The sequence below is a fragment of the Ambystoma mexicanum genome, chromosome 5p (assembly GCF_040938575.1).
Source record: "Ambystoma mexicanum isolate Mex_15411 chromosome 5p, UKY_AmexF1_1, whole genome shotgun sequence".
NCBI lineage: Eukaryota > Metazoa > Chordata > Amphibia > Caudata > Ambystomatidae > Ambystoma > Ambystoma mexicanum.
In genome coordinates, this window is record NC_090930.1 from 389,785,025 (window position 1) to 389,798,139 (window position 13,115).

Sequence of the window (13,115 nt, forward strand, 5' to 3'; positions counted from 1 at the left end):
CCTGGGGGACTTTCTTCAGCAACGCCTTCCTGCTTGCTTCCAAGGCCATCACCCGCATCCTTGTGTTTCCTCCTCAACCTTGCTTCGTGCTCGGGAGGGGAGCCAGCTGTCCTGGAGCACCTGCAAGTCATGCTTCTCGATTGCACATGCTGTTCCGTTCGAGTCGCTCACAGCTATCTACAAAAACGGGACTCCCTCCAATGTTTCTGCTGCTCGCAGCTTTTCTCTTGCAGTCCACTGGCCTTCCCACTTGACAGCACCATGCTCCTTTGACTTCACTGGAACTGCTTCTCTCAGCTCCCAATCTTGCTCTCTGTGTCCTTGTGCCTGCCACATTTTATCACTCTGTCAAGCCTTAACAAGTATCAGGTGTGTGTGACTGAGATTAAATGCCTGACTCTGCCTGACCACATTAGGGTGACATGACTCTGATACAATATAGGAGGTAATCCTCATACTGTTATTTCTTCTCTTCCTCTTCTCATTGGTTTTGGGAGGGTGAAGTGAGGAAGAATTCTGGGAGAAGTAGTTAAAACAGGTGGGGACAGTGATTTGCAGGGTAGTTGGAAAAGGGTGATATCATGTGCCGCCTTTGGGTGTCTCTCCCCCACTCCCCAAGGACCCCCTAACTAGGTGATCCTCACTTGCTTGTCCACCCCCAGGGTTGGGAGCCAAGAGCGATGGCCATTCCCTGGCCGCTTGTGTAGGAGATTCTAGCAGAATAAGGTGGGAAAAGCCTTTAAGTATGTCACCCCTGTGACCATTGCTATTGTTTCGGGAAGACATCTTCTCCAGATTCTCGCCTTTTTTCCAGCACTGAATGTCACCTAAGCGAAAGAAGAGCTAAAACAAACAACAGAATAAATTAACAAGATAGGATTGTATAATCACTTTACTTCTACTGTGGATCACTATTCTTAACAGGATATGGTAGGAGCAAGTACCTCAACTAGGGGAGTAACCAGTGAATCTGGAGATATCACCAGACACAATACAGGACAAAGTTGCTATCATCATATCCAGGGGAAAACCTGCTATGATGTGGCATTTTTAACATGCCTGTACACAAGCGTTTCTAGGCGCAACAAGACAAGGAGGGGGAAACAAAGGACAGAGACAAGGCACCATAGGGTTGCATATGCAGACCCTTAAGTACTGGGGAGCTCAAAGGCAGTGCAAGGGCAACTGGACATTGTAACGCTCACCTGGTATCCACGGGGACGTCACTCAGCCTGTTCTGACCTCTCACGACCTTGAACCCTTCCCTGGATACTATTCGACTGGAGACTGGGCCTGAAACACAGGATTGGTAGAGTTTAACTCCCTATTGTCTCTGTGTGCTTGAATCCCTTCTTCCCCTGTGTCCAACCCTTCCCTTTGATCCACAGCTCACCTTGTTTTCTTGGATAGTGTGCTCTCCATCCTGATTTGTGAAGGGGCGCGCTGATTGATGCGGGCTCGTTGCTGCCTAGTTACTTCACTGGCAAGAGTCCGACAGGTAAGTATAATGAGTCTTTTGAACAGTTCTCTAACTTCGTTCCTTTCCTTCCTTAGATGATGGCCAGTGTCCGGGGATGGCGGCGTGCTGCTGAGATGAGTAGCGCTGAAGGTGAGTGAGAGCGCGATGCGCGATGCACCCCTTTCGTATTTGCATTGAACTGAGTTCTTTTCCTGTGTCTTTTAGGTGCTGCGACGTTTTCAGCGTGGATGCCGGTTATGAAGAACAAATGTGGTGGGTAAGCACGGAATGCGGCGCCTCTAGATGTTTCCACGCTAACCTGGAGTGTATTTTCCCTCTTGCAGATGGATGAGGCGTTCCGGAGACAGAGTTCCCCCAGAGCGGCTGGGATTCATGTAAGCATTTGAAGCTCGTACAGTATTTAAAAATAAGCGAAGATTTGCAGGATGCTTACTAATGCCTTTTTTCTGTTCTTTTCCCTTTTCCTTAGGAAGCGGCGAGCCGGGATGGGAATGACACCGCTGAAGATGCCCGCAGAACAGAAGGAGTGATGAATGATGGGCAGAAGCGCCGCAAGGTAAGGCTGTTCCTAACGGTGTTCTTGTTCTTGCAGGAGCTGAGCGCAGAAGAAAGATGCAGGCCTACTGGAGACCGATCCGAACACAGTGAGTGTCACGCTGCAGGTGCAGAAAAAGCAAAGCATGTTTCTCAGCCTGGGTGTGGCTTAAATATTCTCTGGGTATCCCAGGTGTCTCTGGGCTGAACCACACCCAAAAGACTAGACCGCACATGCAGTTCTGGGAACCGAAATATGTGGGGGCATCCACCTTGTCCCCATCAATGCACTGCAAGTCCAATCCCCAATGTTATCCTGTGGGAGTGAGTGGGTCTGGTGCCACAAGCGCCAAGTCTGACTCCAAGTGGGTCTTTGGAGGGATGGAGAGGCCCTGGAGGGCCATGTAGGTGATTGTTGCCTGGCTCCAGCCTGACATCTTGGAGGGCTGGGGACATGAGGGGCAGGATCATGACAGCCATGCAGAATCATCGGTGCGAGTTCAGAGGGTGACCAGGTGACCAGAGCATGGAACACTCATGTGCATCATCAGCGGAGAGCAAGAGAGAAATTGGAAGCAAAAAGGAAGGTCTTGAGAGTGGCAGGGAGGCTGTTTCAGAGGGAGGCCCAACCTGGAGACAATCCATGAATCCATTAAGGAGTCAGATATGTGGTGAACGTGCCACTCCTCCTTAGGCTGGCTGTATAGTTCTACGGCACCTACTTACAAGTAACAAAAGGAACAAGGTGTGGATGGGTGCTGTGGAAGGAAACATAGACCTAGATTGTGCCACATCTGGAACCATGGACCAATAATTGGTATTTTTCGTTACAGTGGAAGACCAGGATGTGGCAGACAAGCATTAGAGACATGCAGTGTCACATTTAATTACAAGTCCAAGTACCTCTTCCACCAGGGTGTGCTCATCAGTGCCATTCACCTACTGGCCAAGAGGGACAGGAACTCTGGGAGGACACAGTCTGAACCTCACACTACAAGCACAGCAATATCCACAGCACCCCTGCGAGAGAACCCTGTGCGAGGAACACGTGACAGGGGATTAACCATTACAATATTGGTTCAGCATGTGGTCTGTCTGGCCAACTGCAATTGTACACAGTGCTGTTCAATTGCCATGCTTCCCTGGCCAGTGTGAAGTCTGGGAGAGCCTATTGGAGCATCGTCTCGGAAGGAAAGCTCAGGGCAACATGCTGGCCTTGGAAGCAAGATTACATGGAGCAACACAGGTTTGATCCCCGGGTCCATGCTTAGAAACCTCTGGGTATTAAGCGCATTATAAATAACCAATTATATCATATCATATTATCTCTAGCTTTAGGAGATCACTTGCAGTGGTGTATGTTGTACATTGATAATGTATACAAATAAACAATCGCTTCATTGTGAGATTGAATGGAATCAGTACACAGCCAACACACACGTTTGGATAATGACAAGGAGTTACCTAGTAAGTGTCAAATCGAGAAAGGTGGAGCAGAGTTCTTTCATGTTGGGTGTGTGGTTAAAATAAAAAGGGGTATGCAAAATAGTGAGAGACCTTAATCAGTTGATATCTTACATATTCCATTGCCAATTGTGCATGAAACGTTTTTAAAATGTTTGACTTCCTTCATGATGATTACAGCACTTGTCAAAAGTGTTTATGCTCTCCCAGAGGCTGCAGCTCCTCACTGGGTATCTCAGAGTCACCAACAAGAATCAGCTACCCCTTAAGTTGTTGAGGGTTCCTTCTCAAGGCACAGTACAATAATAATTGCCTGAGGTTTTTTCCACAGGTGGCAGCCACCCAGTGTTTTCCCTCATTCCACAGGGCATAGGCCCCCACTAAGGATCTCATGGTTTCCCACAAGGCACAGCCATCTCTCCTGGGCCTCTGACATTTTCATAGGGTGCAGCTACACCCTCATTTTATAAGGGTTTTTACAGGGAGCAGTTGCATTGCAGCTCTTTCACTGAGCTTTTACTAATGTACTCCATTTCCAACAGACCACTGGCATTGTCAAGATTGTGCAGTCTCCCAGTAGTCTGCACAATCTTGTGACAGTAGTCCTTTCTCCTTGATTTACTCACCCCTGTATCATGCACAACAATCCACAGTAAGATTATATAAGGATTGGGGAGCTCCACATACCTCGTCAAATTGCTCTACCACTGCATGTTCCGTTCACCCTGCTAATGTACTGCCTGCCATAAAGCCAGTAGGTGACTCAAAGTCTCATAATGTAGTTGGGAGAGTTCTACCAAAAGAAGGGTGCTGCTGGTGGCACATTTCTCCCTACAGTGTTTATGCTGGGGCAACAACAGGAGATTCCCCACTGTTGCCAATTGCACTTGTTAGACAGACTGGGTTTCGGCATTGGAATGCTCAATGGCACCACCGTGCTGAATCATGGCCTTGGGAATTGGTAGGAACCTCCTCCTCTTCTTCACCATGGCTGTAGTGGGTGATGGTGGCAGCCTGGTTGCAAGCTGCCTCTTTGAGGGCAGATTGATGGTTTCCTCAGTAAATCGTCTTGGACCCAAGCCATGCCTCACGGATGGCATCCCTAGGGTGTGGCCCTTGCCTCTTCCCTTTTGTTCCCTCATTCCTGCACTGTGCAGAATAAATCAGACTCTTGCACCCTGATGGTCTTCACTTAGGTCAAAGCAAGATACTCCCGCACTCATGAGGGCTTTGTAGAGGAGGAGGATTCCACTACGTGGGGCTCCTCCTGTGCTGATGTTTCCACTTCTCCATAATTTCAACTAAAAAGTGCTCCTTCCAAAATATGTATGCTTATAAGCTTAGCTAAAACACAGTTTACAGCGATTTTAAAATTGCATCATTTCATCTGAAGAGTTTATTTCATATGATAACCATCTTAAGTTTGATTCATGAGTTTACAGGATAAATATAATCTCAATAAAACATATTTCCTGTTCCCTTCTCTGCAATAAGTGCATGCCACAAGAATCTCAAATGTGAATTAGCAATCATATTTGAGAACTGTGTACACACTCCAAGAACCAAAAGTGTGAAACACGAAATCAGCCCAAACTACAATCCCAAAATATCAACTAGTAAACATGTTCTAACCTACAGCAATACAGTAACACTTCATAACAAAGTGCATATATTTTTTGTTTTTGTTTGTGTTTGCAATGGGGTAGGAGTTGGACAGGACACCTTTAGCTTTTTTCAATTGTTGAAACGGGAAACAAAATGGAAACATCTCAAGTGGAAAGGACAATTCTTTTCCCCATTTTATCTGAGGAGAAACTAACACAAAACTATCAGCACAGTGTACAATAACTAAGACAAAGTAGCAAACAAATGTCCTACAAAAGCACTGAAAACAGCAAGTTAATCAGCAAACGACCAACGCCAAATAGCCACCATCCCTCGAAACCCTGCTCCAAAGATACAAAATCGTCCAAACACCAGGCAGGTGTGAGACTGTTCTGTGCAACATCTTCCCTCATAGCGCAGCAAGACCGACAAAGCAACAAGCAGTGACCTAAGCTCTATATGGGTCTCAACTTCCTTTAGGAGATTCTAGAACACTAATTGGCTGAACAAACTTGAAAAACTAAACCTGTGATTTGACCTTAGATTCTGAGTTTATTATTAGACAACAAATTATCAAGAGAAACCCAGAAGTCTACTGCAAGTATGTCAGGGATTTGTTGCCTGCAAAATCCTATCTAATTCCTGTAGTCGGGGCAAAACCTTCCAAAATGATTTGTTGGACCTGCCATGTCATTAGTAAGGGGTTCATGAACAGTTTGGTAGTGTTAACTGTATTACTGCCAAACTCATTTACCATTAACATATGCAGGATTAGGGGAAATGCAATATAACAGCAGGTAATGTCACATGCAGTGATGGATTCATGTGGAGGAAATTCCATCTACTCCAAACTGGGTGGCATGTTTGAGTTTCTACAGTGAACCTCTAAATGAGGCAGTGTGGTGAATGTGGCTATAATCATGTCACCACAACGTGTTTACTGAACCACCAACTTCTTAATGAGACCCCAAGTTGATGCTAACCAAGCAGCCAGTGATAAAACAACATGTCTTCAAGTATATGTTCATTTATTTTGTAATATTTTTCTTTCTTTGTGGTGGTGGTCGTGCACTACAGAGGCATGCAAACATCAGGAAGATGCAGTGACAATGATTAGGGTGTGCAGCGCTCTCTGTCTGCTTGCAACAGTGTTTTTTACCTGTGAATGTTACCAGAGTTATGATCGGAGTGATTGCCTGTACAATCCAGAGCAGGTGCTAATGATTTCACCTATCTTGTAACCTCTAGCTTTTTGCATTGCACTCTCGTTCCCTCTAGAGCAGACCTTCTTATATTCATCGGGGTATAAACTGCAACCAACATTAAACCTTCTGGCTTGTAGAATTGGAGAACAACAGTCGGTTTGTCCATATCTTTGTGTATAATCACATCACAATGCATCTAACATATTAAACTGCATGTGGTTCTTTTTTTATCTTGTTTGGCAATGTCCAGTAGCAGGAGAACGAGGGAGGTAACATGATGCACCTCCTTCTTGTGACACACAATTGATTGCAACTACTCACAAATTCACAGCATTTTGAAGACATTTCACCTCTCCTCCACCCTGACTGCGACCTGGGATGGACCCCGAAGGATTACATAGCCAGGCAGAATTTATTTTCCCATTGTATCCCCTATGTTTTTGACTGACATAGGTTGAAATCTAAGCAATTCTGAAAGAGGTAATTGGAAATGTGTCCCATCCCTTCCAGGGTTGTTTCCTACACTTCCTACTTTTCATAATAAGCTCCAGATGCAAACCTAGTTTTATTTGTATTATTAAAGTGAAAATGTGCACCACTTTGCCTCCTGCCTATTTTAACTATAACAGATAAGACATTCAGCACACAGAAACAAACTGGCCTTATAAAACTGAAGTGCCAAGCACAGAACAGTTCCTGCTACAGTCTATTTGTTGAAAGAAGGGTTGATTAAATTAATGTATACAGTGCACCAATAAAACAAATGGCTCCGTAGCTGCTCATCTACTGCCAAGTCGAATAAGAAAGATTTACCTGGGCTGGTCCTGGACAATCTGGCCACTGGCCATGGCCATAATAGTATGTTTACTTTGGGTTGAATCCCTGCAACAATTTGGCTACTGGGCATGGCTACAATAGTGCGCTTAGTTGAACATCGTAAAAAGGGAATTTGCTCCTTCCAAAACATGTATGAGTATAAGCTTAGCTAAAACACAGCTTACTGAGATTTTTAAATTGCATCATTTCATCTGAAGAGTTCATTTCAAATGATAACCATCTTAAATTTGATTCATGAGTTTACAGGATAAATATAATCTCAATAAAACATTCTTCCTGTTCCCTTCCCTGCAATAAGTGCATGCCACAAGAATCTCAAATGTGAATTAGCAATCATGTTTGAGACCTGTGTACACACTCCAAGAACCAAAAGTGTGAAACACGAAATCAGCCCAAACTACAATCCCAAAATATCAACTAGTAAACATGTTCTAACCTACAGCAATACAGTAACACTTCATAACAAAGCGCATATATCTTTTGTTTTTTTGGTGTTTGTAAGGGGGTAGGATTTGGACAGGACACCTTTAGCTTTTTTCAATTGTTGAAACAGGGAAACAAAATGGAAACATCTCAAGAGGAAAGGACAATTCTTTTCCCCATTTTATCTGAGGGGTCTCAACTTCCTTTAGGAGATTCTAGAACACTAATCGGCTGAACAAACTGGAAAAACTAAACCTGTGATTTGACCTGAGATTCGGAGAGTATTATTAGACAACAATTTATCAAGAGAAACCCAGAAATCCACTGCAAGTTTGTCAGGGATATGTTGCCTGTAAAATCCTATCTAATTCCTGTAGTGGGGGCAAAACCTTCCAAAATGATTTGTGGGACCCGCCATGTCATTCGTAAGGGGTTTATTACAGTTTAGTAGTGTTAACTGTATTACTGCCAAACTCATCTACCATTAACATATTCAGTATTAGGGAAAATGCAATATAACAGCAGGTAATGCCACATGCAGTGATGGATTAATGTGGAGGAAATTCCATATACTCCAAACTCGGTGGCATGTTCGAGTTTCTACAGTGAACCTCTAAATGAGGCAGTGTGGTGAATGTGGCTGCAATCAAGTTGATCCAATCCAAGCAGACAATGATAAGACAACGTCCCTCATTCCGAGTTAGGAAGCTTTTTACTCCATGGAATACCGGCATGGTGAATGGAGTAATTACCGGTCCATTCCAAGGTTGGATGGACCGGTAATTCCCCATTCACCATAGCCCTTCCCCATCCCCATTTTTGCCCCTATAGGGCTCAATGGGAATGGGGAAGGAGGTAATTATGGCACCGTAAATTACGGTGCCGTAATTTACTCCAAGGTCACTTTGCGGGTCCCGTAATTTACTCCAAGGTCACTTTGCGGGTCCCGTAATTTACTCCTGCTAAAAGCAGGAGGTAAAGAGGGACCCGCAAAGGGAACTCGGAATACAGAGGTAAGGGATTACCGCCATCGGTGCCCTTACAGGCGCCGGTAATCCCTTACCTCCAACCTCGGAATGACCCCCAACATGTCTTCAAGTATATGTTCATTTGTTTGTAATATTTTTCTTTCTGGCGGCGGTCTTGCACTACAGGGGCATGCATACATCAGGAAGAGGCAGTGACAATGATTAGGGTGTATGGAGATAGTAATAGAAGCAATACCAATACATATAGTGACTTTCAGCCATGCCCCAAACAATATGGCCACTGGCTATGGCTACCTAGAAAGGTCTGCCACCACAATCACGTACAAAAGCAGTCCTTACGTGACCACATGTGTCTACATCTAAATCAGTTTCTCCCAGACTGTTCAAAGTCTGAGCATCTGAAAAACTGTACCAGCTCCAATGAAATACTACCACTATCACTAATATAGTACTAATATCAATACTACCAGCATATTACTACTACTAATATACTACTACTAATTCTAATGATATTACTAATAATAATTCTAATAATAATAATCATATTTCACACTTTACTCTATAACTATATACAGTCGTACAAGATCTGGAAAAGCCCTATATGTTTCCATGCCTTGATTTAAACCTTCTTCTTGGGCAAGAACTGTGGCATTTAAGAGGGGGTACATGGGAAGTTCTGTTCTTTATATCTATCAATACATTTCGCCAATATTCATTATAATAAGAAGACTCAAGTTGTCAAGGAAGACAACATTTTTTTCTGTAGCTTCTTTTACCTCTCTACACCAGTTCTATTGCCTTTATCTGCCCCACATAAGGGTGTTGTACCATCATTTAAATTTTAAAAATTCAAAAACATGCCTTTGTTATTTGATGGTCTTGCTTGTGTTTATATCTGATTGGCTCTTTATGGGACCTGTGGGTGAGATTATGTTCTCTTTTCTTATTGCCTGTGTAATGTTACAAAGAGGAATATCTTCCATGTGTCCCACATTCCTATAAAACTTTATACATATTTAAAGGAAGGATATCATCTGGCACAGGGGTAAATAAACAATTGATAGTTTGCTTTTAAAATCCTAAAAATGTACCCATTATTTACATATATTATATGTATTGAAGCAATTGGGTATTTTTCTAATATTATTAGTGATGTGTATGTGATAAAATATGAGAACAAGTAACAATAAAGGAGCACATTTTGCTTCAAGAATAACATAAATTAAATGCATACAAATTATGCATAAGAATTGTACTCACTGAATTAACGTTACAACTAATTTCCATTTATTTGTCCGACTGAGAGGAGGGTTCTTCCCTCCTATCCACCATACCCATACTCCACCATTAATGTCTGTATGGCATTTGCATGCTGGTGTAAATGCTGTGGAATCCTATGGAATCTGTCTGATTTTACACTAGCAAAAAAGGGCAGATCCCATAGAATTATACAATATACAGCCTTTACTCCATTTGCATTGCAGGAAGCCGAAGAGTGGCATTCAGGCAGGTATGCTACCATTTCAATCTCCTCTTTCGCAATGTGACATTCACATGTTAAAAATTACAAAGCTGGGACCTGTGCATGTAAAAGTGTAAATTTAACAGACCCCACCCGCGTAAATTATGTGGAACTCTATGATGAGCCCCATCATGTTTTTGGCCAAGGGATTTTCTTTGTAAAGCATTTTAGTACAAACGTCTATTCATATGTTTATAAATATATATATAACAATAGGTATTCGAGTTAATGATCTAAAAATGATCTTATCACTACTCCACCAATAACACACACTGGCTGACTAAATCTGGGTTCACAGGCGTCTTCAAATGTGGGACCTGCTCAATGTGTGCCTTCACCATGAATACACAAACTGTAAACTTCAAAAATTGTAACACATTCTGTTTCAATGAGCACATAAACTGTTGCACCAAATACATGATCTTTGCAATTGTCTGTTTATGTGAACAAATCTACATAGTTAGCACCATAAGGGAGCTTCGGATATGCATTCAATAACACTTGAACATAATGGGATCACAGGATGAGAGACTCCCCCTGGCAACTCACTGGCAAACAGAGCACCAGCTTGATGACAAAAAGAACATTCAGTTTGTGGGATTTCAGAACATCTCTTTTGGCACAGGAGGAAGAGCACAAACTCAAACTAAGACAGCAAGAAGCAAGACTAATTTGGCATTTTAGATGTGTGACTAATGGCCTAAATTCAGACCATGAATTCAATGTATTGTCGTAAAATATAAGTAAAGACACAATACTCAAAAAGAAAATTGCCGTCCCAGACACTGAGCCACCTTGCCTTAGAGACCGCATTGCCTGTTAACCAACCCCGCTGACCACAGCTAACCTTCCCCAGCCTAGGCGACCCCCAGTATAAGACCAGCCAGCATCTTGCTACTTAAAGCACAGGCCCCCCATGCTGCAAATTCATGCAACCATGATGATCTCCTGCACCATGGTCCACCACTGCCTCTGATATCCCCATCGGTTGGCAGCTCCATGAGCCCCATCTTGGATCCCAAACCCCCACTCTAACATGCCCCACTTACAAGGATCATCAGGCTATTAATGCCATGGCCAGCCCTTATGACCATAAATGATCATGCCAGGATACACCCTTATGCTCCTAAACCCTGCACAGCCTTGCACCACGTAATTTCCCCTTGCAAGCCCTATCGCCAGCATCCCTGTGACACAGCCGTGGTCAAAATAGCCAACAGGTTACACAAATCCAGGCCAGCTCATATGACCCTGCGGGACCATGCCAGACATAACTGCACAGCGTTGCTTCAACTTGCATCCCAATTCCATTTTTATTTAGGAAATTATTACTTAAATCCTGGCCGTCCATACAACCCACTAAGAATGATACTGCATTCATACTTGTGTGCTCAAACACACAACCTAGCATTCCAGAGATGCACACGCCGGGTGTTAGTACACTAGTCACTCCAAAAGAAGACAACTCAGAGGAGCTCACGTGCGCCACATATTCACTGCCAACCTCTGGGTAATAAGCGTGTTAAAAATAACCTATCACAATTACAGTCTATATGTTGACTGATGGGGTGATTTCATTTATTTTTTATACAGTGCACCAATACTACACAGGATCTCCGGGAGATGGTCATCTACTGCCAAGTGGAATAAGAACAATTTACCTGGGATCTAAAAGAAGAGAAGGAATATGCTTTTGCATCTCAGTGGGGAGATTATGTCATATTTTGGAAGCTTCGGCACATATCCAATTAATTCAGGAAATGTGGAGAACAGAGACGGGAAAAGCATGGGATAAAAACATGGCAATTTTCTAGATTTAGATACGGTATTGGGAATGGATGCCAATGGGTGGCCAGAGATTTGGGTGCATATTGTGGATTTCTGTAAGAAAAGACAGGAAAAGGAAAAGGAGAGTATTGAACAGGCTCAAAAGGCAGAGGCCACATTTTTTCCAATAAAAACTAGTGAAGATCTGTTTAGAAGGAACAGTGAATACTAGCTCCACGGAGGGACAGCAGGGACAATTTTGACAGCAGGGACATATTGAACCAGACATGGCACAGGGTTGGATGGATGGGCAAGCCCCCAATCAAAGGTAAATGAGAGGGTTTCTGATGGGTAGGGAAGGATTTCCGCGAGGAAGTCCGTCAAATAGCAGGTTCGTAGGTATGAGGTCCCAGTACAATGGGCCAATGTGAGGTGATTATGAAGGATGTATGGGATTCAATGTTGGTCGTGTTGGAGAATGGGACATGTGACACAAGATTGTTTGAGTAGGTCACAGTATTTTAATGTCAGTGCCCAGCAAATGCAAACCCCAACCATGCCGTATTTCCCTGGGTCTGTGCAATCACAGCATGTTGGACAGGCTGCAGAGAACTATACATTTCAGCCAACCATGCCAGTGCAAGCACTGGTACAGGCATTGGAGAAAAATCCTTTACCCCATGGGACAGTCATTCACAACACAGGAGCAAGTGTTTTTAGAGGGAATCTTTTCCTGCTCCCCAGTGCTAACATGTGACTGGATTAGGACAGCCCACAGGGATCTCTAATGTGTCCAGTCCTGTCTATTATTGCATATCCAAAAGAGGAACCCCGGGAAGGTGTAAAGGTAGGCGATCAAACAAAGGTGAGTTCCCCTTGTCAGGAAAAATGATGGACACACTGCGATTATCTGGGTCTGTCCTGTCGGTTCCTCACTACGTGGATTTACGTATGAAGGTAGGTATGCAAAATGTATCTGCTCCCTTGTTGTATCGTACATATACCCCGGCAAATCTCTTGGGCAGAAACTTAACATGACGATCACCTTGACGGAGGGCACTATAGTATGTTCAACTCCAGGTTTGTATCTGGTGAGAGAAGCAGCTCTTTTGCATGCATGTTACAATGACAGCATGACGAGAGACAGTGCCTGTACATTCAGCTTTGTTCCTTTACAGAGCAATGGTTGTGTTAAGTTGGGTCCCGGGGATCACAGATCAGACATGGTAGATACTGAATGAATTTTTGTTTTGACCGTCTGAGTCACAGGAGGGAATACCATGCACCAT